A 22,976-nucleotide genomic window follows, 5' to 3' on the forward strand; every position below is an offset into this window, starting at 1 on the left:
AGCATCATTAAGTTGCTTGATGTTCAATAGTTACAAGAGAAGGATTGCAAGAGAAGAGAAAACTTCCAAGGTCTCTTCTAACACTGTTATTATGTATTTATTAAATTAGTTAAAGTACTATTAATGAATGCATTAAAATCAGATTATTATGTGAGCTTGTGGGTACGAATGAGTTGCATCTTCACGTAGCATGATGTCCTTGAAAATTAGCATAACAAAACATTAGCCTAACAAAAGAACTTCCACATGATTTTTAAATAACAGTTATTAAAACTATATGCACATCATCTTTCAACCTAGTTACCAAACTACAAGATGTTATCATAATTCAGTAGCATTTAGAGTGTAATTTATCATTCTCTTGATCTATACAAACAAAGGAAAATGTAACAAATAACAGGAAATAATGTTTTGGAACCTATAAGACAAGTGCCAGTGGAACATGTTATCAGCACCAAAATGGAAGTAGTGTTGCCAATTTTTCTATTCTGAAAGTTACAGATTACTCATAAAAAGTTAAAATGACTCTCCACCATTCCCACAAGTCTCAAATTCTGATTATACATCAATCTGGAAGAAATGTCCTGAATATTTTGTGTGTAAGTATGTTGATTTTATATAGAAGTGGGAATGAGGGAGAGAAAGTTGGCTTAACCAGTAATGATGTGAATGGTTCTTCTCCCTGCAGTATGAAATATTAAGGGATGAATCACTAGGTTAATGTTACTAAGGTATGAGACTCTGCTGTATAAATGTCCAAGTGAAATTTTATATGGCTCTGTCATATGGAGCTTTCTACTGAATATTAGCATCTCTCACTTCTCAGTTAGAGATGGGCTAATTGTTTTTGAAGTGACTAGAATGCAGTATTGCAGGCTAATTCTGCCTACAGCCGGGAGTTCAGTCTTGACACAATATTCAAGGTTGACTCAGCCTTCCATCCTTCCAAAGTTGGTAAAATGAGGGCTCAGATTGTTGTGCACAATATGCTGACATTGTAAACCACTCAGAGAGTGCTATAAAGCAGGGGTCACCAACCCATGGTCTGCAGCCCACTACCGGATTGTGGGCTGTTAGCCATTGGGCTGTGTGAGTGACTGGCCAGTGCACACACGTGTGTGTGCTCGCACTCCCCCACCTGTGCTACTGTCGCGGCATCGTGTGGGAACTAGCAATGCCATGAGCATCGGGCAGGCGCTAGCATTGCCACAAGTGCACCCCTCCCCCTCGCGCTAGCATTGTGGCATCATGGTGTCAGGTAGGCACCAGCTTTGCCAGTACGTCATGTCGGCACTATTGTTGGTGTAAGCGCAACATCTCCACTCATGCTAGCATTGCAGCATTGCGTGGGCACTAGCATTGCCCAAGCATCACACGGGCCAAATTCACATTCATTGAGTCAATAAGATTATCTAATCATCTCATCCTCTGCCGTCCCCTTTCTCTCTTGCCTTCAATCTTTCCCAACATCAGGGACTTTTCCAATGAATTCTCTCTTCTCATTTGGTGGCCAAAATATTTGAGCTTCAGCTTCTGTATCTGTCTTCAAAGAACAGCTAGGGTTGATTTCCTTTAGGATTGACATTTGATCTCCTTGCAGTCCAAGGCACTCTCAAGAGTCTTCTGCAGCACCACAACCTGAAGGCATCAAATCTTTGGCATTCAGCCTTCCTTAAGGTTCAACAATCATGTCCATACATTACTACTGGGAAAACCATAGTTTTGATTATAGAAACCTTTGTCAGAAAGGTGATCTCTCTGCTTTCTAATATGTTATCTAAGTTTACCATTTATATATGGACATTGATAGACTCATTTGTCCTAGTTTGTACATTAAACTATGGTTGCATTAATCAGTATGAAAATGTGTAGACATTATCAGATCCACTTTATCCAACTATATATTTTTATGTTTTATGAAGGTGTGTTTTTGTAATCAAAGAATATATTCTAAAAATTTTCCAAATTTGGAGAATGTTCTGACCTGCAATTTGTCTCAGAAGCCACAAATCGAGGTGATTCACTTCCAGTCACAAGCCAAACAAAAAGCTCAATTGTGTTTAGCACAGGATGGTCATCTCATTTAAAGTTTTCCTCATTTGATGAAGTAGAATTGAAAAAGGACCAATTTGCAGCCGTAGCAGCAGCATAAAATGTAAGCATAACAATACACTGCACAAGCACAGCATGATCGCAAGCTATTAGGACCACACATTCAATCATGTTGTATAAATACTAGATATTATAATAGAATTATGGAGCTGCTGTGAACCATGTAACTCCATTATTCATCAATGACTTGAATTTTCTTGAAGATGACAAACCAATGTCAAATATGATTTAATAACACTGGGCTGCAATACACACAATCACTAGAAAAGGTGACATGTAGTGCAAATAACTAGAATGCTTATTGGAAAAAGCAACATGTACTGTAAGTAACTAGAATACTTATCATTCAAGATCTAACAAATTTAACAGAACCATTAAGCATCATGTTTTAGTTTTTCCTGCCTCTGAAGCAAAATTGTTCCAATTGTCAAGTAGCACCACTGCTTTATGATGGCAGCCCAAACATATGTATTTTCCTTTTGCAACTTCACTGTGCCTCTCTGGCTGTCATTTTCATAACAGAATCAATCCAGCTAGATCCTTGAAAATTTTTCTTGGCATTTTTCTGCAAGAATTGTCAATCTTTATAACAACAAGGCAAGGAAAGGTTACAGATTACAAGAGCTATGTCTGTTCACTTAATACTTGCAACAATGGCATCACTCAGCACCTGTCATGTGCAGAGCTACAATACCTGGGCTGTAAAAGTGTGGATAACCACTAGCAATTAAAAGATTTATACACATTTTGTCAAGTCAACTATTAATATCTCTCTGATAAATTTATTTTGCACACTCCAGACATGATATTTCCAAAGTTCCCCATAAATAAATAAATATATTCCAAGTGTTTGAAATGTGCTGTAAATATTCATGTCCACCCTAGAACCTTTTTCTCCATATTTAAGACTATTCACACATGTCTTTCAAATGATATACATGGCTAAATCATGCATGTTTGTGTTCCTTTAGACTGGTTGCATCTGTGGCATAAGAAGATAGGCAATCGATTCTGTTTGAATATCCACTGAAGAATCCAATAATATTTTTTTGCTAAATTAACCTTATTTTAAGACTGTGAATACATATATTCAATTTCTGATAGGAGCAAGAATCAAACTTTAAATTCTGATGTCCATGATCAAGTTTCTGCAGCATGAGGAGAGACTGCTCAATGTTACTCAGGCAAGAAAAGACGATATCTCCCTATATTTTTCTGCCCCTGATCCACCAGGAAGACAACCTCTGCCTGTTGTTCCTCTTATGCATTAAATGTCATTTGCCAGCACACCAGCAGTGCTATCCAGTTCACCTGCCCTGCTTTGTTGCAAGTAAATGCCTGCAACTCTATCCGATTCCTAAATGCTGTGACAGGAGCAGCCTCTCCCATCAGTTCATCGCCCTGCACAGTCATTTTGGTTTGTTGGAATAGCTCAGTGATGGCGAACCTTTCAGAGACTGAGTGCCCAAAAACTGGCCCCGCCCCCTCTCCATCCCCTGCCCTGCCCTCACCTCCAGGGCCCGCTGCAGATCGCCCAGGCAGCCCAGCAGCACCATGGCGGCCATACCCCCTGCCCGTGCCCTGCAGCACCAACTGTGTGCGATGGGGCGTGAGGGCAGCGTCTTGTTTATGCTGCCTGGCTGCCATGTCCTTCGCTGTGCTGCTCTGCGTGGCCCACACTCGGGGGCAACTCTCCTCCAGGGGGGCTGCTGGTGAGGAGGGGGTCACGGGGGAGACAAGGCTGGGGCAAAGACATGTGTGCCCACAGAGAGGGCTCCAAGTGCCACTTCTGGCACGCATGCCATAGGTTTGCCACCACTGGAATAGCTTATCCTAACTTCTTAAAAAAAATATTTTCACAGAAAGAATAGTTAAAGGGTGGTATTCTTCCTGTTCTGTTTCTGTTCTAAAAAAAAAAATACATCCTCAGGATGCCAACATCTGTTTAGTGGCCAGCAAAATTCTCCTGAGTAAGATGAAATTTAGGAAGCTTTTAAAAAGCAAAATTAATCCTTACAAGAGCTTAATGCATCCCTTTCACTCCTCAATAGTGCCAGCTTATCCAAAAATATTTAAATATAAAAACAATACAAGCAGGTCAAAAAGTTATAAGAGGCAAGGGTATTAAAAACATTGTTAAAAATTAATTGAAAGGCAAAAGGAAGCCCAAATTTATTTATTATATGTATTTCTTCCCTCTTTGGCAACCTGAGCCTCAATGTATCATGCAAAGCCTGGTGCAGCCTTTGAGCCAATGGAAGTTGTGCATTGTGGTTAGAATGCAGTACGTATTGCAGGCTAACTCTGCTCACTGCCAGAAGTTCAATCCTGACTAGCTCAAGGTTGACTCAGCCTTCCATCCTTCCGAGGTCGGTAAGGAATATAAATCCTTCCATTCCCCACCATCCAGTCAGAGCTGAAGAAGCTTCTTGGATGAGAAGCAAAACATCTTCAAAGAAAAAAAAGAAAGTTCAGTTGCCTCGTGAAAAAGCACCTTTGGGATTATTACCAGAAGCCCTTAAAAAAACAACTGATAGAAGTGACTATGCTATTCTCACATAGGGGGGTCTCAGCATCATTCCCCACGCAAAATGTGGATCAGCTTCACACGCAAATACATATGGGGTAGAATATACATCACAGTCACAATACACATTTTACTTCTCCCCTTTACCTTTAGAGAGGGCAGCCCTGCACAGATGAACACTGAGATGTAGAGGATTAATTAAAAATAAATTATTTTAGTTATTTGTTTTATGTATTTAAAAGACTTATAAGCCCCCCTCCCCTCCAATCCTAAGGAAAAGGGAAATCAAAGGAAAGGGATGGAGTCATGCAAAGAAATGGAGTTCTGGTCTTTCAGAATGAAGAATTATTTTAATTAATTTGCTTAGTAGAAAATGCTTTCCTCTACTACTTCATTACATTTCCACTTACTGCTTTGGCCTTACGAAATGGCTCAAGGCAATGCTGAGCAAAAAGGGAGGTGATATGCATAATAGTGTGGGAAGTGAAATATATAGGTACATAACAAGCTCTCTGATCTATAACTGTACTGTTATTTCTAAAAGCAACATAATATTCATATTTCTTTGACAGACCTCTTCATTTCGATAATTGTGAAGAACTATTGATTTTGGGCAGCCTAAAATTCACTGGTATAAGGCGTTATAAAGTTAGAAATTGGCATCTGGGTCATAATAACCTATCACCTTTGTTTAAATGAAGCAGGGAAGGGAAATGCACTTTCAGAGGCCATCTTAAAGATCTTAAAGAGGCCCACACAATGTTCTTGTAGAAAACGTAAGAGACTTTTACGAATTCCAGAGGGTTTAGCAGAGAGATTTATTACACAAGGTTCAGAAGCAGTAACAAGAAGCAATTCTGAACACCGAGGGCGGGTTCAAACTACAATTTTATACTTTCCCTTTCTCAGGAACAAAGGAGCACACATAGAAATCTACATTGTAATACATTAGATTCATTTCTCACGTATTAGATTCATTTCTCACGGGCACACAATGGAGAATCTGCTACATACATTGTTTCCAAGTGCACTGCGCATTTGGTTTGTCACAGATTGCTAACACAGCTTTATTCCAGTAATTATGCAGACACATCATTTTAATGATTTTTCATTATTATTATTATTTCACATTATTCTATATTATTCTACCTTATTCCCCCCTTTGGAAGTTTTCTTGCTTAAACTTCCATCGTTCTACCTCTGGTTCAGGATCTTTAGTGGGCGCCATTTTATATTCCCATAAAGCTAACATTGTTTCATGTTTTGCAGTTAATTGGACTGTACTTTCTGAGATTCTTCGAATCATCGTTATAATACAGGGGAGTAAGCAGGGGATCAGAATACATCCTAGAATTAACAATACTGCTATAACTATGATGGTTTGTAGGCCTGGTAATTTTGGCCACCATCCTGAAAATATGTCTTACAGATTAAATCCTTGCCAGTTTTGCACCGGAACATGAGCTAGTTTGACCATTCTGTCTGTTATGTCCTTCAACACTTTTCCACTTTCATCTACTTCAATGCAACAGTTTGTTAGGTTGAATTTTCTACATACCCCTCCTTCTTTGGCCAACAGATAGTCCAAGGCTAACCTATTTTGCATAATATATGTCCTTGATTTCACATTTTCTTTGGCCAATTCAGTTAGTCCCTTCACAGTCTCATTAGTGATTAACTCTACCACCGCTTGTAACCTAATGAGCCTGTTGAGCATATAAATAGGGGTACGGTATCCATACATTCCATCCTCAGCCCAAGTAGCCGGGCCATGAACTAGGATAATGCGGCAAGGTGACCATTCATATTCTTGCCATTCACTGGTATAAGGAGTTCTAAAGTTAGAAATTGGCATCTGGGTCATAATAACCTATCACCTTTGCTTAAATGAAGCAGGGAAGGGAAATGCACTTTCAGAGGCCATCTTAAAGATCTTAAAGAGGCCCACACAATGTAACAGTACAAATATACTAGCATGCAACCAGGGCACATCTGTTCAGAAGAATGTATCACTTAATTTAGTAGGGATTCCTCTGAATATGTGTGAAGATGCAAAATGCCCCTTGTGTAACTTATTGGATAGTTGCTTTTGATAAAACATGGTGATGTATATGTGTGTGTGTGTGTGTGTGTGTAGGTCTTTGGTTGTTCAGGTTTTCTCCCGTGTAAAATTGGAAGTGTCTTGGAGACGTTTCGACGAAGTCCCATTCGTCATCTTCAGGCTGGTGTTTTCAGCTTCGTGCTTTGAGCAGCACGAAGCTGAAAACACCAGCCTGAAGATGACGAATGGGACTTCGTCGAAACGTCGCCAAGACACTTCCAATTTTACGCGGGAGAAAACCCGAACAACCAAAGACCTATATATATATATATATATATATATATATATATATATATATATATATATATATATGATTAGAAATAAAAACAAAAATGCGACTCTTGGGAGTATTCATATTGTCAAAATAATGATCACCAAGAGAATATCTATCAAAAATAGAATTTAATCCACCAAGCTTTCGTCAAATACATTTGACATCGTCATGGTTAAAAGGCAAACGCCGGGGGAAGTCTTATATACAGTTGTTTAATGCCTGTTTCCGGCTCCTGGAGCGTGTCATCGGCCCAGCAGATCGAGTTGAGTCCTAAGCACATGCCCCACATCAGCACCTATCCTCTTTCCAATATATATATACTTGAATCCCAGGTATAAATGTGCTTATGCAGCAAACCAGCATCACGACTAACTGCGCCGGCATAAGCAATGATCTGGCCACAGCACCGAATGATCATGCACTACAGCATAAACACGCCCGGCAACTGGTGAAAGAGAGAGTATCAAGATTTCAGTGAGGGCCGATTTATATGGAAGAGCCAGAGTTGGTGCGGCTGAACGCGGGAGAGCAGGGGGGCAGGCAAGCCAATTGCATGCTCTGTGAGGACTTTGACAGCTGACGTGCCTAAGTGGCAGACCAACACCATGATCAAAGGGGATGGCATGAGTGATGATCCAGCGACAACACTGAACGGCCACACGCAGCAGGATAGACGTGCCGAATGGCTGGGGGAAGGAAAAATGTCAAGATCTGGGCGGAAGCCAGCTCGTACGGCTGGGCCGGAACTAGTGCAGCTGAATGCGAGAGAGCGGGGGGAAGGCAGGCTAGTTACACGTTCTATAACCTGACAGTTAAACTGTCACGCAGGTATATATGTAGGTTATTCCCACCTTTAGCCCTTACTTTGATGATGTCAACAGGAGGTTGACAAAAGCTCAGTAATTAAAAAGGCTCTTTTGTATCCCGGAGTTCAGTAGCTTTATTAGTTTTATATAGTTTTATAAGTAATTTATAATTTGAAGAAAAACAGAAATATCTTTTCTTTTAAAACGAAAATAAGAGTCTTCCATAATATGGTGTTTCTTTCTACATTAGTTTTTAAAGTTACTGTGTTGATATCAGGTTCAATACAATAAATTACATCTTTAATTCATGTTTGAAATTATAGGCCACAATTTCTGTGGGAGTGGCAGCCCTATAAATGTGATAGATCTATAGATGGATGGATGGATGGATGGATGGATGGATGGATGGATGGATGGATGGATGGACAGACAGAGATGATAGATAGATAGATAGATAGATAGATAGATAGATAGATAGATAGATAGATAGATAGATAGATAGATAGATAGATAGATAGATAGATAGATAGAAGAGAGAGACAGAGACAGAGAGAAAGACAGAGAGAGAGAGAGAGGGAAGGAGGGAGGGAGAGAGGAGGGGGAGAACAGTAACTAGGAGAAAGTTGCAGTTGTCTGTGGAAAATGTAAAATTAAGCACTGTAATCTTGGGAGTCAGATTTTATTTTATTCATGCAAGAAACAAAAATTACCTAGATTATTTTCATACCAACAAAAAACCTAATTTAATGTACAGTGTAGATCTTGGTGAATTAAAAACAATTTCATCTTGTATAATGTACTCTTACTCACAAAGATGTTTGCCATAATAAATGTAGTAATTTTATAAAATGCTTTGTTTTTACTGCAACACTAACTATTGTAATAAATATACTCTTCTGGACACTATAGTAAATGAAGGCATAAACAAGTACTGGTATTGTATTCCTAATTACAGTGGTTAAAATAAAACAATGTTTTCAGTTGTGAGATGAATTCATATTTCCTCTTAAAACTAGAAAACTAAAATGTATGTTATATCGTTAAAAGATAAGCATCACATACAGTGTACTAGCCAAAGTAATAATCAAAGCAATTTACAGAGGAATGCTATTTTCTCTAGCAGAAGAAATACTGTACAATAAAAATGACTCCCATGGAATACTATGTAAGACTACAACCTTTCTTAGAAGCATTTTCAAACCAATAATAAAGTTCTTATATAGCAAACTTGGTTGTAATATTACAAACATTTATGTAACATAAATGTAAATGTCATTGCATAAAAATGTGATGTACTTCCAAGGAAATGCAGACCATCATTAGGGGACTGGAGACTAAAACATATAAGGAACGGTTGCTGGAATTGGGCATGTCTAGTTTAATAAAGAGAAGGATGAGGGGGGACATGATAGCAGTGTTCCAATATCTCAGAGGCTGCCACAAAAAAGAGGGAGCCAAGCTATTCTCCAAAGCTCCTGAAGGCAGGACAAGAAGCAACAGATGGAAACTGACCAAAGAGAGAACCAACCTAGTACTAAGGAGAACGTTCCTGACAGTTAGAACAATTAACCAGTGGAACAACCTGCCTCCAGAAGTTGGGGGGGGGGTTGGACTAAATGACCTCCAAGGTCCCTTCCAACTCTATTATTATTATTGTTATTGTTATTATTATTATTATTATTATTATTATTATTATTATTATTCATGTAGTCTTTTTCAGGTTGGTTATTTAACATGGAGTATTTAAAGTATGATTTATTTTTCCCCCCAAAGTAGTTCAACAGGCAGTTTTAAATCAATGCAAAAATCACATCTTAAAAGTCAATACTTTTAAATGCTCTTTCAAGACTTCAAGATTGATCCTGTCTTAGAATGTTCTTCCTAAGAACTAAATGTTTAAAATAACACACACAGATAGACACTGACACATTTTTGAAGTACTTTTGAAAGCTTTGATATAAAGCTCACTGAAATACGATTTAGTATTAAACTGGCACTCAAGGTGTTCAGAACTATGTGAGAAAAATCTGAATGTGCACATTCTTCAGATTTGCAAGTAGATGTAGTAACCAAGGGTAAATTTTAATCCATGTTATTTAGGTTTATTAAAACATTACACTAGGCGGGACAAACAATATAATGTGATAGAAAGAAGAATATATGTTTAGTTTTAAATTCTCTCTCCCACTAAACAAATTGTTTGTGAATATATCAGTGCTTCAAAGCTTGCTTTCGTAGCTTACTTTCAGTTCTTGGGCTGTTTAATAATGTCTCTTCTTTTGCCCACCCTGAGTGGTGAAGACTGTTGTAATGTTTCACACTGTAAGAGAAGCAAGGTATGGGTATGACTGAGGTAGGCTATGATGCTTCTTATTCGTATGATTTCCAATCATACTTCCAATCAACCAAGCTGCTGAGATGGTGGTTGATGTTAATGCAAGTAGAGAACATTCTTCAGTTTTGGACAGACGTTTCAGTGGTCCAAATTCAAACGGAGTATAGACAATATTTACCTTTCCCCAGATTGATTCCTGATCATGATTAAGTCAATATTTTTAAAGTGTTTTTTGAGCAAATCTAAACTTCACAAAATTTTGCATGGTTCTGAAGCATTCAAGGGTTTCATACATCTTGAGATGTATACATTTCAGGAATTTTTGATCAGTTGACTTTTTGGAAAATAAATGCAATTTCTATTATGATTTCGATAGAGTTTCCTAGATATGTACAGTAGCTAAGCACATACTGTGCATCATACAGAGACAGTACTGTATGTATTGAGAAGAATAATTTCAGCCATTTAACCCATCTTGAAATGAGGTGTTATATAAATGAGGCAAAATTATTTTGAAGGGAAACAAATCAGACAGCCATTCTCTGTTCCCAACTTTTGAAGTCTTTTTTAGTTTTATAAAATTCCAAATGCTGCATTCTTATGTTTTAGAATAAAAATGTCTAAAACAAGAAACATTTTTTATAGAGTGGGACATCATGCCTTCAATAGTCTTCAAGAGTCTCGGGAGACAGTCTTGTTCATAATATAGAGTTGCACCATGCCATTCCATACAATCTGAATTTTGAAGCTGGGACTAACCCTACTGAATATAAATTACTGAGTAAATTAGCAGTACAAAAAATATAGAGCAATAATAAATGAGGGAGAATGGTTCCTATATTTGGACTATTTTAGTTTTGAAATATAATTGTAATATATAAATATAGGATGCTTTAAACACACCCCAGTCCCAAAGATTTTGAAGACATCTTGCATTATTTCTGTTTTGTTCTTGAGGACAATAGATATATACTGTGGGAAGTCAGCCTCCCCCCCCCAGAGAAAAAAATATTTTTGAAAATATTTAAAAGGCAGAATATATTTCCCTAAAGGATTTTAAAAGCAGAAACCGACCCTGCCCCCAAGTCTCTCTGTCCCAAAAAGAAACCAAGTCTGCAGAATTGCAGATGTGATAATCTTGTCAGAAAGATGGGAGTCAGGAAACTGGGATTAGGAAGAAAGATCCTCACACCAAAAATCTAAGAGTCATCAGCCACAGCCACAGGGAAGCAAGATTGACCTTTGGGACATAATAGGATTAACCCCGCACCATCAGAATGCCAGAAGCGCACACTCAGACTCAGGTCAAAGTTCATGCCACAGGAAAAATTCCAAACAAAAGGCTCAAGAAGGTATAAAAACCCACTTCCTACATGTGGTTGCTCTTTTTTCTTCCAGAACCATCTTTCTGTCTGGCTCTCCTTTTCAATAAACTGCAACCTTCTTTCTAAAGCAGTCGCCATGTTGTTTATTCCCAGCTTGCACTGAACCATGAAGACTTTTCCTTCAACAATACCATAGATGAACTAAGTAATTCTATGTGTGCAAATAAAATCAGAGGCAAACCCCATTCACTTCAGAGTAATCATGCTGGAAGAATCAGTAAAGTTTGGAGAAACCACAGTGAGGGAGAAACCATTTCACAAAATGGTTTCTCCTTAAATTAATGAGTCAGTTTCATGAATTTATGATCAAATTATAATTTCTTCTAGCTCAATTCCTGAATGCTTTTAAAGCAACTTCATTTGATTTGGACTAAACTAGCAACCATCTAACTCAGGCATGTAAAACTGCTGGCCCGCGGGCCAGACGTGTCATCCTAAAACTGCACCCACCCCATTGGGAAAAAGCTCCAATACGTCGTGCGATGTCACGTGACGTCGCACGTTTGACATGCCTGATCTAACTGGTGGCCAAGTTAAATCAAAATTTAGGAGCCCAAGTGATGTTGCCTCCTATTCAGCCTTACCCCAGCTGCACCTTGCTAGGTAGAAGCATGTCCCTGGGGAAGGGTTCCATGATACTGCCTTTATCTCATACTCAGCCCATATTTTCAGACTTGGTTAGCTATACTGGTGCTAAAGTAATGTTTCCCTTAGCCAATAGCTGCCACATTTCTTGGTTTGGGTTGGTAGTGGCACAGTCAGGTGATTAGTACAAGGCTAGTACAGGGCTAGCTAAGTTCATTCATTCATTGATCATTATAAACTGATATTGTGCAGCCTTCTTCTCTGAGGTTCAGGACACTCTCCTCTGGTTGCAATATGGTTTTGTTTTGTTGTTGTTTAGAAAACAAAGAGCAGGAGACAACTGCCAACTACTGTCCAGTATGTCTATAAAGCCTCTACACGAACACATGGAAGTTTGAAACAATTGTCCAGCAAAAATTGTTTTCAGCACCCAATGATGGATCAATACATCTGGGGGACCTGCTCAGAAACCACATGCAACTTCTCCTGCTTTACTAGGCACTATTCCACTCTGTTAATTGCTGCTGAACAACCTGTTCAGCATCTGATTCTCAGAAACAACAACCCCCCCACATACACACACACCTATGGATGAAAAAATGGGAGGGGGGATGTTTAGAGTTTGAATTTAGAATGTTAAACCACATTTTAAGCAGTTGCTTTTTAATCAGAAATTGTGGTTGTGGGCAGGGGAAGAATACTGAGTTTCAGGGTAAATGGGTAGAAAAGAGTTTGTTAAATGAAATATAGTAGGAACATAAGCATAAAAAACAAGCAACTGCTTTGAAACTTGACTAAGTATAGGTGTATGCAGGTATTACAATAATACAACTATAGTGATAGAGATGGCTGGCTGGCTGGTTGGCTGGTTGGCTGGATGATAGAGTTAGATAGATGGTAGTTAGGTAGCTAGATGATAGAGAGATATAGATGATAGATAGATATAGATAAATGATAGGTAGGTAGGTAGGTAGGTAGGTAGGTAGATAGATAGATAGATAGATAGATAGATAGATAGATAGATAGATAGATAGATAGATAGATAGATAAAAACAAAGGATTTTGAGAGCTGCAGATGAGGAAGAGATGGAGATGAAAGAAGATTATTTTATAACAGCAGACAAAATCTGAAGACAGGGAAAAGAAATATAAAAGAGATTGAATCTAACCAGAATAAGTGCAAAAATAATTTTCAGATCATGGTCAGAATGCAGGTTTTATGCATCCCAAATGTCAGATCATAATTAAGGCACACTCTAGGAAATTATGTAATATGTAATCATATATTCTAGGGTTTTTCCCCCCTTACAGTAAGCAGGCTGAAGGCTTCCTCTCTACGGATGTCCCTTTCCAGGGCCTCATATTAAGCCCTCTCCTGTAAGGTCTATCACTGTCTAAAACAGGGGTCTTCAAACTTGGTCCTTTTATGACTTATGGACTTCAACTCCCAGAATTCCTCAGCCAGCATGCCTGGCTGAGGAATTCTGGGAGTTGAAGTCATAAGTCATAAAAGGGCCAGGTTTAAAGACCCTTGGTCTAGAAAGTATCATTCAGTCCCCAAGCCCCAACTTATCAAAAAGAACAATAGAAAGTTGTTGGAAGGAAAATGCCGCTCCCTTGTTCAATTCAAGAAATGTCTTTTGAATAGGCTATAGAATAAAAGGAGGCATTGATCAAAAGAAGCCTTACCTCACTTCTGCATTGCTGCCCTTTCTCTCTCTGGTCTCACTGTTTACAAAGAAAAGGAAGGCTGAACAAGCAATTACAAAATCATTTTCCCTTCAGCTAAAGACCATTTAATCACCTTGCATTGGTTTACTGTGGAGACTCAGATCTTTCAGCAAGAACATCACGTCCCAAGCTTCATTTGCTTGTCTTTACAACAACGTGACACATAGCAGTTTCAAGTAAATTTTATTTAGCTGCATGCAGAAGATAAATCAGTCTGCAGAAACTCATACATTAGCCTACAAAAGATTTTGAATTTAACCGTATGAAGCCTATATTACACTTCTACAGTATTTAGAGGAAGTCAGTGAAAATGGACATAGTAGAATCCTTGGCTCATAAATCAGAAAAGCAGGGGGGCGGGAAGCAATCAAATCCAGTTTGGGGCAGAAATAAAGATATCAAGCAAGCAATTAGTTCTGAAGTATTAGTGGATCTCAAGAGAAACCAATGGGTCCACAAATGGAACACAATCATTATCATTGTCTCTGTATCTCGCCCCATGGCTTCATTTACACCTTGAGAGTTGGTAGCACAAAACGCAGCAGAAACATCAGAAAGCCAGCTGTTGTTTTGCACCATTCAGGGGAATTCATGTAACAACCACTTGCTCTGATATCAAGCCACATTACTGTACTTTCTCTTCATTCCTTATGCAGGTCTTTGTTCTTTCCTCCTCCTTTTTCAACAGCAAACTGGGAAAGACATTTTGTTTTAATTAGGTTTCTCCTCAGTAGGCTGGGTTAATTCGTATCATTTAAACCCATTCGATATTAACAAATTTTCAAAAAAAAATGTTTTAAAAAACCCTATACTTTTTTTTACAAATATAAAATAATAATGAGAAGGATGACATTGTTTTAATTTTTTTACAAATAGCTTCAAAAGCTGACAATTTTGATTTTGCGTACCCCTGAGAAGTTCTTGGGGAATCCTCAGGCATCCTCCAACTACATTTTAAGAAACACTGCTCTAAACAGTTAAGGTGTGTTTTACAGTGAATTTGGGAGTGGATTTAGGATTGTGAGGGATAGTATAATCACAAAAATGAGATGGGGCTATGCCTGACTTGGGTATCTAATTTTCTTGTAATCTTATTTTGTCCAAAGTTTTTCCTCTCTCACAGCATGGCCTAAATGTTTTAGCTTCTTCTCTGCGTTCCTCTCATTTGCGTAAAATGTCAATACATCTCAAGTTGTATTAATAGAAAAAAAAATAATATCTGAATATCTGTTAGGATTGCTGATTCCAGCAGTGACTCATCTGTGGCTTTTTACAGAGTGCGTGTATTATGTACGTGCCGGTTTTAATTGCTTGCTGTAAAGCAGTATCTTTTTAATGAATATTTTTTTTATTCTGTGAGAGAATTTACCTGATTGGATGGGGGCAGATATAACAGAACTGGGAGCCATTTGACCCCTAGACCTGCAATCCTCATTTATGTTGGAAATTCATGAATTCATAGATGATGGTGAGGATGAATTGTTAAAGTGAAGGGTCACTCTCCCTCCTCTCCTCACCTGCCCTTTAAATAAATAAACTACTTCCTTGGGGAATGACGTGAATGTGTGCCCATGGCTGCTCCCTTCCTGTCCACAGCTTCAAAGAGCAACCAAAAGGGGGGAGGGAGGGGAACTTATTTCCTCATAAATGTATAATCTTTATTCCCTCTTTCTGTCTCAGAGTCTAAAATGTTTAATATTTTTTTCCCTCCGGGCAGCTTTAAAAATCAACATTTCATGTTCCATCAGGGGTAGCAAGAAGAGATTATATTTTTAGAACAAGGAATAGATAGTCAACATTATCAGGAGATATGTGTGTTGCAATAACCCTAAACAGTATCAAGATGTTGGGTTTTCCAGCCAACACATTTTAAAAGAGCAGAGCATTTTCTTCTGTCCTTTTTTGTTTAGTTCTTTTTTAACTACCTTTTGTAGTAAAGAGTTATAAGAACTGTAATTCCAGAATAATTGGGAGAGAAAATGTGGGTGCCGCAAAAATGAGGTAAAGTCGAATAAATATTCTTAAACTAGGTTAATTTAAATATAAGGCATTAAAGCAGTATACCAAAACCCAGTAATGCAGGAGGGGTTTTTTTTATGTTGTTATATCTGCTTACCCTCAGACAATAAATGTGCAAATGCTGAACATTTTTTAGACTAATAAATGGGCAGGATGGGTCTATTATAAAAACAGCATGAGGCAACTATCATAGGCAGTTAATTTGTAGGGTCCTTAAAGAACCATATGTTGTTAGGTGTTTAATTTGTTGCATTTATACTAAGGAGGAGGAGAAAAGGCATCTGAGGGCTTCCTTGCCTCATGCTGAAACCTGATTGTCCTTGAATGTGAGGCAGCTTGACTTTTAGAGGAGATGCCATCTGCTGCTGTTCCTCACACTGCAACATTTCAGAGGAAAGGAGTTGTCAGGCCCAAAGAACCAAGAACGACATGTGGAATTACTTCTGAGTAGTTTTGTTATTGTCGTCTGCCTAGAAAAAGAAATCTTGCCAGACTAAAGCAACTATCTTTATCAATTATCAATTATTTACTGTGAATTGCTAGGGAGGGTCTCCCTTCGCCCTCTTCCTGCACGCCAAAGATTCCAAGCTCCGCTGTCTTTTTACTCTCTGGAGAAAAGCCCTACTGTCCTCCTGCAACTCTAGACTAACAGTCCACCATAGGAGTGCCAGCATGACCTTGAGCTAAGAAATCCCTGACCTTGGGCTAAGTTTTGTGGCTCCCTCAAAGAACAGTCAAGGGTCTCAGAAGATGAATGAGTCACGCATCCACAATAAAATACCTGCGCAAATTCTTTGTTAGGCCACATGATAACAATAGAACTGCCATGTCTGGTCTGCAAATATAATGGACAGAGAGAGTCTGAGACCTTTCAGAACTTTTAAGAGTGGAAACACATTAGCAGTTTGCTAGGGAGAAGAAATGAAGCTGGACTAAATATGTTGTCTTAGTTCCAATATCCCCATTATAGTATCTTAAGAACACAAAGATAATGGCATATATTAAGAATTATTGCTTTCCTGGGTCTGCCACAGAGGTCATCAAATCATCCAAGCCTAAGCATGATTTATACCCAAGACCTTTGACACCAATCATAGTTGAGCAGAATTTAGCAATTTTTCTAGACATTTTAATGGAGTAATTCACCAATAGAAAATATGCAGCCTGCATTTCAGGTCAACCCATACATTTAGTAAAGGAATATTAATGTGGAGCATCAAGTTGCTACAGAAATCAGCACAGCATGATATGTGAAACTGTCTGAGCAGAAACATTTTCAATATGGATCATATAAAACCTCTAGTGTTTTTGAACATACGGCATTAAACTCATTACTATTAATGCTCTTCTATATGAGGTGGAGAGTATATTAGAAAAATATATGAAAGTGGTGAAGGTGTAATGGGGAACCTTCATAACAATAGTAGATATGCAGTGGTTGAGTGGCTTAATGACATTGGAGATGGTTTTCGTTCCAGCAGTTAGAATCCTAGCATTGTGTGGCAGGGTGAGCTCCCATCACTCGCCTCAACTTCTGCCCACCTTGCAGTCTGAAAGCTTGTTCTATATGAGTAAATAAATAGGTATGACTTCCATGGGAAGACAAGCTGGTGCTTCATGTGGACGGTTAGAATCCTGCCAGCAGTGAACCTTTCCAGTTGTGACACCTATTTGTGAGGTGACTTTGGTGGAGGGAGAGGGCCTTGGGTAACACTGCAGAAACAGTCTCTCATCTTTGTGGAGCTGGGTCATTCTCCTGTGGCCCACCTTGGGAAGCATGCAAGTGTGTACCAAACAGAGCTAGTAAACTGGCAGCCAAGCTACTATTTTGCATTAGCATTGTGGTCTCCTGGCTAATGTAACAACAGCATACATTAAATAAAAATAAAATAATGACAACAGGCTGAAGCTTTGGATCTCTCATTGTGAAGGTCCAAATCTCTGTTTGACCTCTGCCATAGCTTTCAAGGACCAAGAATTTACAGTGACTGAGAGACTGCAATTGGAGAGATCATAAGCTACACATTATTCTCTTTTTCTAAAATCTAACTTTATTAATTTTTTAGCTACACCTTGTTTTCAAACAAAAAATAAACTTGTCAATGAGAACAGATTGGCCCAGGAAATTTCTTCCAGCCAATTTCCAAGCAACAAATTCTCATGTGGGCCTCAGCAGAAGATGTACATTTGGTACAGCCCAAGAAATGTAAAGGATAATTAATACAAATTTTGATTGGATTTCTTCTAAGGCCATTATCTCTTTATAGGCACAAATATATGTGCTGTACAACAGACGGCTGAGCACCTTGAGCCTAAATAATTTAACTGCTGCAAGGACAAAATTATTATTGTTGCAACTAGTGAATCTAGTTATAGCATAGAGGCCTTTGGGATATGTAATTTCTCAAATCTGTTATTTCCATGTGGTGGAAGATTGAAAGTCGATTCCTAAATATTTAAAACCTTGACCTGCTCAATTTGGTTGTCACTGATTTTCCAATTATGGTGGCAGTTCATGTGCCTCTTACTGAATAAGACCTTTGTTTTAGAGTAACTAATTTCTAATTTTTCATTCTCACAGACTGTTGCTAAAGGTTCTGCCACAGACCATTTTGAATCAGTAGACAAATGACTATATTATCAGCATGTGATGGAAAGAGGTCTATGATCTAGTGACAGGAACTGTATTCACATTTTGAGAGAGTTGTATTAAGGACTTAACACAGACATTAAATAAATTAACACATCCCTATTTAATTTCCTTTAAAATGGAGATTGATGCAGAAAATCAGTCCATAAGCAAACCATTTCATCTATATGTAGGTATTCTCATATAATATAATAATTAACTATAATAAATGGCAATATATAGATGAGGCTGCTAGTTTCCTTCATCTAGCATCTCTCTAGATAACAAACCAAAAGCTACTGCCAGATTAATGAAGGTAGCATAGAGAGTTCCATGCAGGTAGATGGAATATTTTTTTTGCAAGATGATGTAAGGTGATGCACTGGTCCAAAGTTTATTGTCCATTTCAGAATCTGATTAGCTAGCACCTTCCCTTGGATCATACAATCAAGAAATTTATCATAAAGGTGCTATATCTACAAAACAGATTGTTTCTAACATTTAATAAATTAATTAATCAGGTTTCACCCAGGTTGGATGCATTATTTTTTAAAAAATGTAATTTTGCTAAATCAACTGCAGTTGACCTGATAATGATGGAAATAAACAAAACAAACAATAGTGTCAGATTTTCAACTGACAACCTTCCCTTTACTATGAAGCAGTGCTGGTAAGGAGAATAAAGGAACAATTCAGGTGGATGATAAACATTAGTTCAATTCCTCTGCAAAACAGCCAGCAAATTGCTGAATTTAACTCACCACAAAGTGATATACTCTAGCCCAATGACCAAAGAACTTGGAAAAATATAATTGAAGTGAAGCAGAGGAATGCACCTTGACATCACTCTGAAGATAAATGGAGGATTAACAAAGGGCAATGTCATTCTTTCTGCTCTCCCAAAATAGTAAGTTTCTATAAATTCTGGCATTTGGCTACTGGGCTTTAAGGATAAGCTTTTAATTTGGGTATTCTATACTGGGTCCTCCAAGCCCTTGTGGTCCTGCCTATACACTAGGCGCAGGAGTAGGCAATCTTGGCTCTTTTATGACTTGTGGACTTCAACTCCCAGAATTCCTGAGCCAACATGGCTGGCTCAGGAATTCTGGGAGTTGAAGTCCATGAGTCATAAAAGAGCCAAGGTTGCCTACCCCGCACTAGGGCATTAGCAGCAAAATTTCCACTAAGTGGAAAATGATTATTGTCAGCATAGAGAACTACCTTAAAATCAATACCCACAGGTGTACAGTTTCTGGAATATTATCATGTAACCAATCACACTGGTACCTCAGCCCCCCCTGGAAAGAGAATTTTTCCTCAGTATGAATAGGACACAGCAACTTTAAAAGCAGATTACATTTAAAGGTCAATTGGCTACATTCCATTATTATTAACACCTTCATTAATAGAATGGTGAGGTCCAAACTGAGGGACCTAACAATATTAAAATTTACAAAATAACAACAATAAATAGGATTTGCCACCAGGATCCAGCCTGCTTTAGAAATCTTCTAAAATCAGCTTTAAATTTGGTCATTGGCAAATTGATCCCATTATACTGTATAACCTTTAAGCAAATCCCCCAAATCATTTATTTGGGATAGCAATCTGTGAGGAGGGAAATAAAACTTTGTTCCCTCAATTTGCAGTTTTGTAGTGTTAGTCAGGAAATTAGAAATAGGCACAGAGGCAATTGGATATGATTTAGGGGAAAATAGAATACTAATGTCCCTTTGAAAATGGTCACCTTCTGAGCAGGAGTTGTTTGAAGTGAAAAAGATATTTAAGCCTCTGGTGTCACAGGTTTGTTTTTCAAGATTACTTGCACATGAAACATTTCAAATTGTCCTAATAGGCAACTGAAAATGGCGTCTCTGTTTGGAAAATCAATCTGCCACATTGTCTATGGAGATGCTTGGTCATCCAAGTCATGGTTATCTCAAAGGGGCTTTTCAAAAGGCAATTGGACTCTCTTTGTTTTTCCTTGAAGACATTTCAGTTCTCATCCAAGAAGCTTCTTCAGAACTTAAATGAGAAGCGAAATATCTTCAAGGAAAAACAAAGAAAGTCCAATGGCCTTTTGAAAAGGCACCTTTGGGACAATCTGCCACATTCCAAGAAATCAAACATTGGTTGGGTAATGGTATCCAAATGTCATTCAACAAGAATTACCTCTAGGATTTTCTTGGGGTGATTTGCTTTTGTAGGAGTAGAAGAGATGAATGAACATCGGATGTTCTTGCTTTGACATCAGAATTAACATCATGTAATCCAGTAGCCAAAACACATAAGTTATGATAGGGTCTGGGATGGATATATCTGTCCTCCAAGAATTGGGCTGTACCTTGGTTCAACAATGGATCTGTTGTATGAGAAAATTCTGATATTTTTTTCTGATGTTTCTCTAAAAACAGCTTTTAGTTAGGTTTCTGACATGGTTCAGCTTGATGGTATTTAAGGTATGATGAATAGGAGGAGGTTTAATACAGAGTTGTCTTTGATAAGCTGCAAAGGTCTATAGGAGCTCTGAGGTTTGTAGGATTGACTTGGCTCTGCAAAATGACAAGCTTTGGAAGTGGTGTTGAAATAAACTTAATACGAGATTATCTCAGTGTAAGTCCTGACAAAACTTGTTTTAGTCCTCTTATCACTGTAGGATGATAGCTTGATCTTTCTTTGACAGTTGAGTGAAATAGAATTGTTTATTAAAATTTCTTGTGGGACAATATTGGGGAATAACAGAGTTAAAGGCTCACTAGATGAGTCTTAGTGCTGATTTATCTGGCAATTAGGGATTTTGTGAAGTCAGTTTCACTTCTTGGCTAATTAGTTAAATACTACACCTGTTCTTTTTGTAAGGCAGTAATGGGGTGATATCAAGATCACAAAAATACTTTAGAAATTTCCTCATTTTAAACAACATGTGAGATCATTGGAGTTTTAAATTGAATTAAGATTGTATAGCCACCTAAAGATCTAGGGAGTCTTTTTACCACCTCCATATTAATTTGGGGTACTGAAGCATGAAGCAATAATCTCAGAGAAAGAACAGTTCCTTTATGAGGAAACCATCTAGGCTTATTTTTGATGTTGTTTTTGATAGAAAACAATTATTGAGGTGTTTAAAAAATACAAGTAGGGAAAGTATCAAATAGGTCTTCTGACATTGGCTGAATATCTTCAAGAGTCCAAAAATTAGGTGAATATCTTTATGCAAGCTGTTCACAAGATCTTCAAGAGTCCAAAAATCTTCCAGGCTAGGGGATGAGATCCTTCAGCAATCTGATGTCCAGGAAAGCAGTTCACAAACTGGTATAGAATATACCCTAATTAAAATAATTAGGGACAACACAACTGTTGTGAGAAAGCGTATTCTGATGCTGGATTCTAATCTCTTCTGAATTTATTTAAGTTTATTTGGAACTGAGTGCAAATTCAGGGAAGAAGCAGAGCAGTTACAGGTAGTCCTCAACTTATAACATCAATTAAAAACAGAATTTCTGTCACTAAATGAAGTGGTCATAAAGCACAGGTGTGCAAGATACATCAGTTTAGTTCACTGTTCAAAGGTACCACCCACTATGATAGTGTTGGACAACATTTTTGTTGCTGGAAAGATCATAACATTTGGGGATGGAGGCAGGGGCCACAGAGAATGGGGCAATGTTGAAGACTGTTGGGCTGACTTTTCCTCTTGATTTTGGGGGGGAGATAATTTGAGGACTACTATTTTTAAAACACTAAGCCCTTTATGTAGGATTTACACTACAGTTTTTAATGTGTTTCCTCTCTCCAAATAGAAAAAAAATCATCATCAATGTTCAACAATATTGGCCAGAGTAAGCTCCTGTAGCTACAGTTTGCTCATCCTGGTACTACAGGTTCTGCCACCAAAATTATCTTCTGATCATAGCTTTTAGAGATGCTGACAGATCCAGGGGAAAAAAATGACAGTCACAAAGTGGAGGTGTTTTTAATTACATTTGGGTATTGAGTGAATACCATTTTTGAAAATTAGATCGGTTTTGTATAATCTTCCATATGTTGAGTTTATTATGTTAATTCTCTCTGCTCTTTTGACGCTCACACTCTTAACTGTTTTTATTTACTTGGTTGGTTTTCCCACAGTACCTTAGGCATTTTGTAGATTGAGAAAAAGAACAAAAGTTATTTTAAATGACAAACTGATTACTTCTATAAAATTGATTACTTTTATATCAAAGTTAAATGAACAAATCCTATTGTGCCTTTTTTGGTATGCAAAGGAATGGGTAGAATAGAATAGAATAGAATAGAATAGAATAGAATAGAATAGAATAGAATAGAATAGAATAGAACCCTTTGAGGTTTGGATTCACAGAAAATTATGTAAAGTAACTTAGGTAGAACATGTACAAAATCAGACTGTCTTCCAAACAATTTGTAGAGAAGTAGAGAATGATAAGTGCCATTGAAAGAAACTGGGATGTAAA

The sequence above is a fragment of the Crotalus tigris genome, unplaced genomic scaffold (assembly GCF_016545835.1).
Source record: "Crotalus tigris isolate CLP2741 ecotype Arizona unplaced genomic scaffold, ASM1654583v1 scf7180000017833.3397121, whole genome shotgun sequence".
NCBI classification, from domain to species: domain Eukaryota; kingdom Metazoa; phylum Chordata; class Lepidosauria; order Squamata; family Viperidae; genus Crotalus; species Crotalus tigris.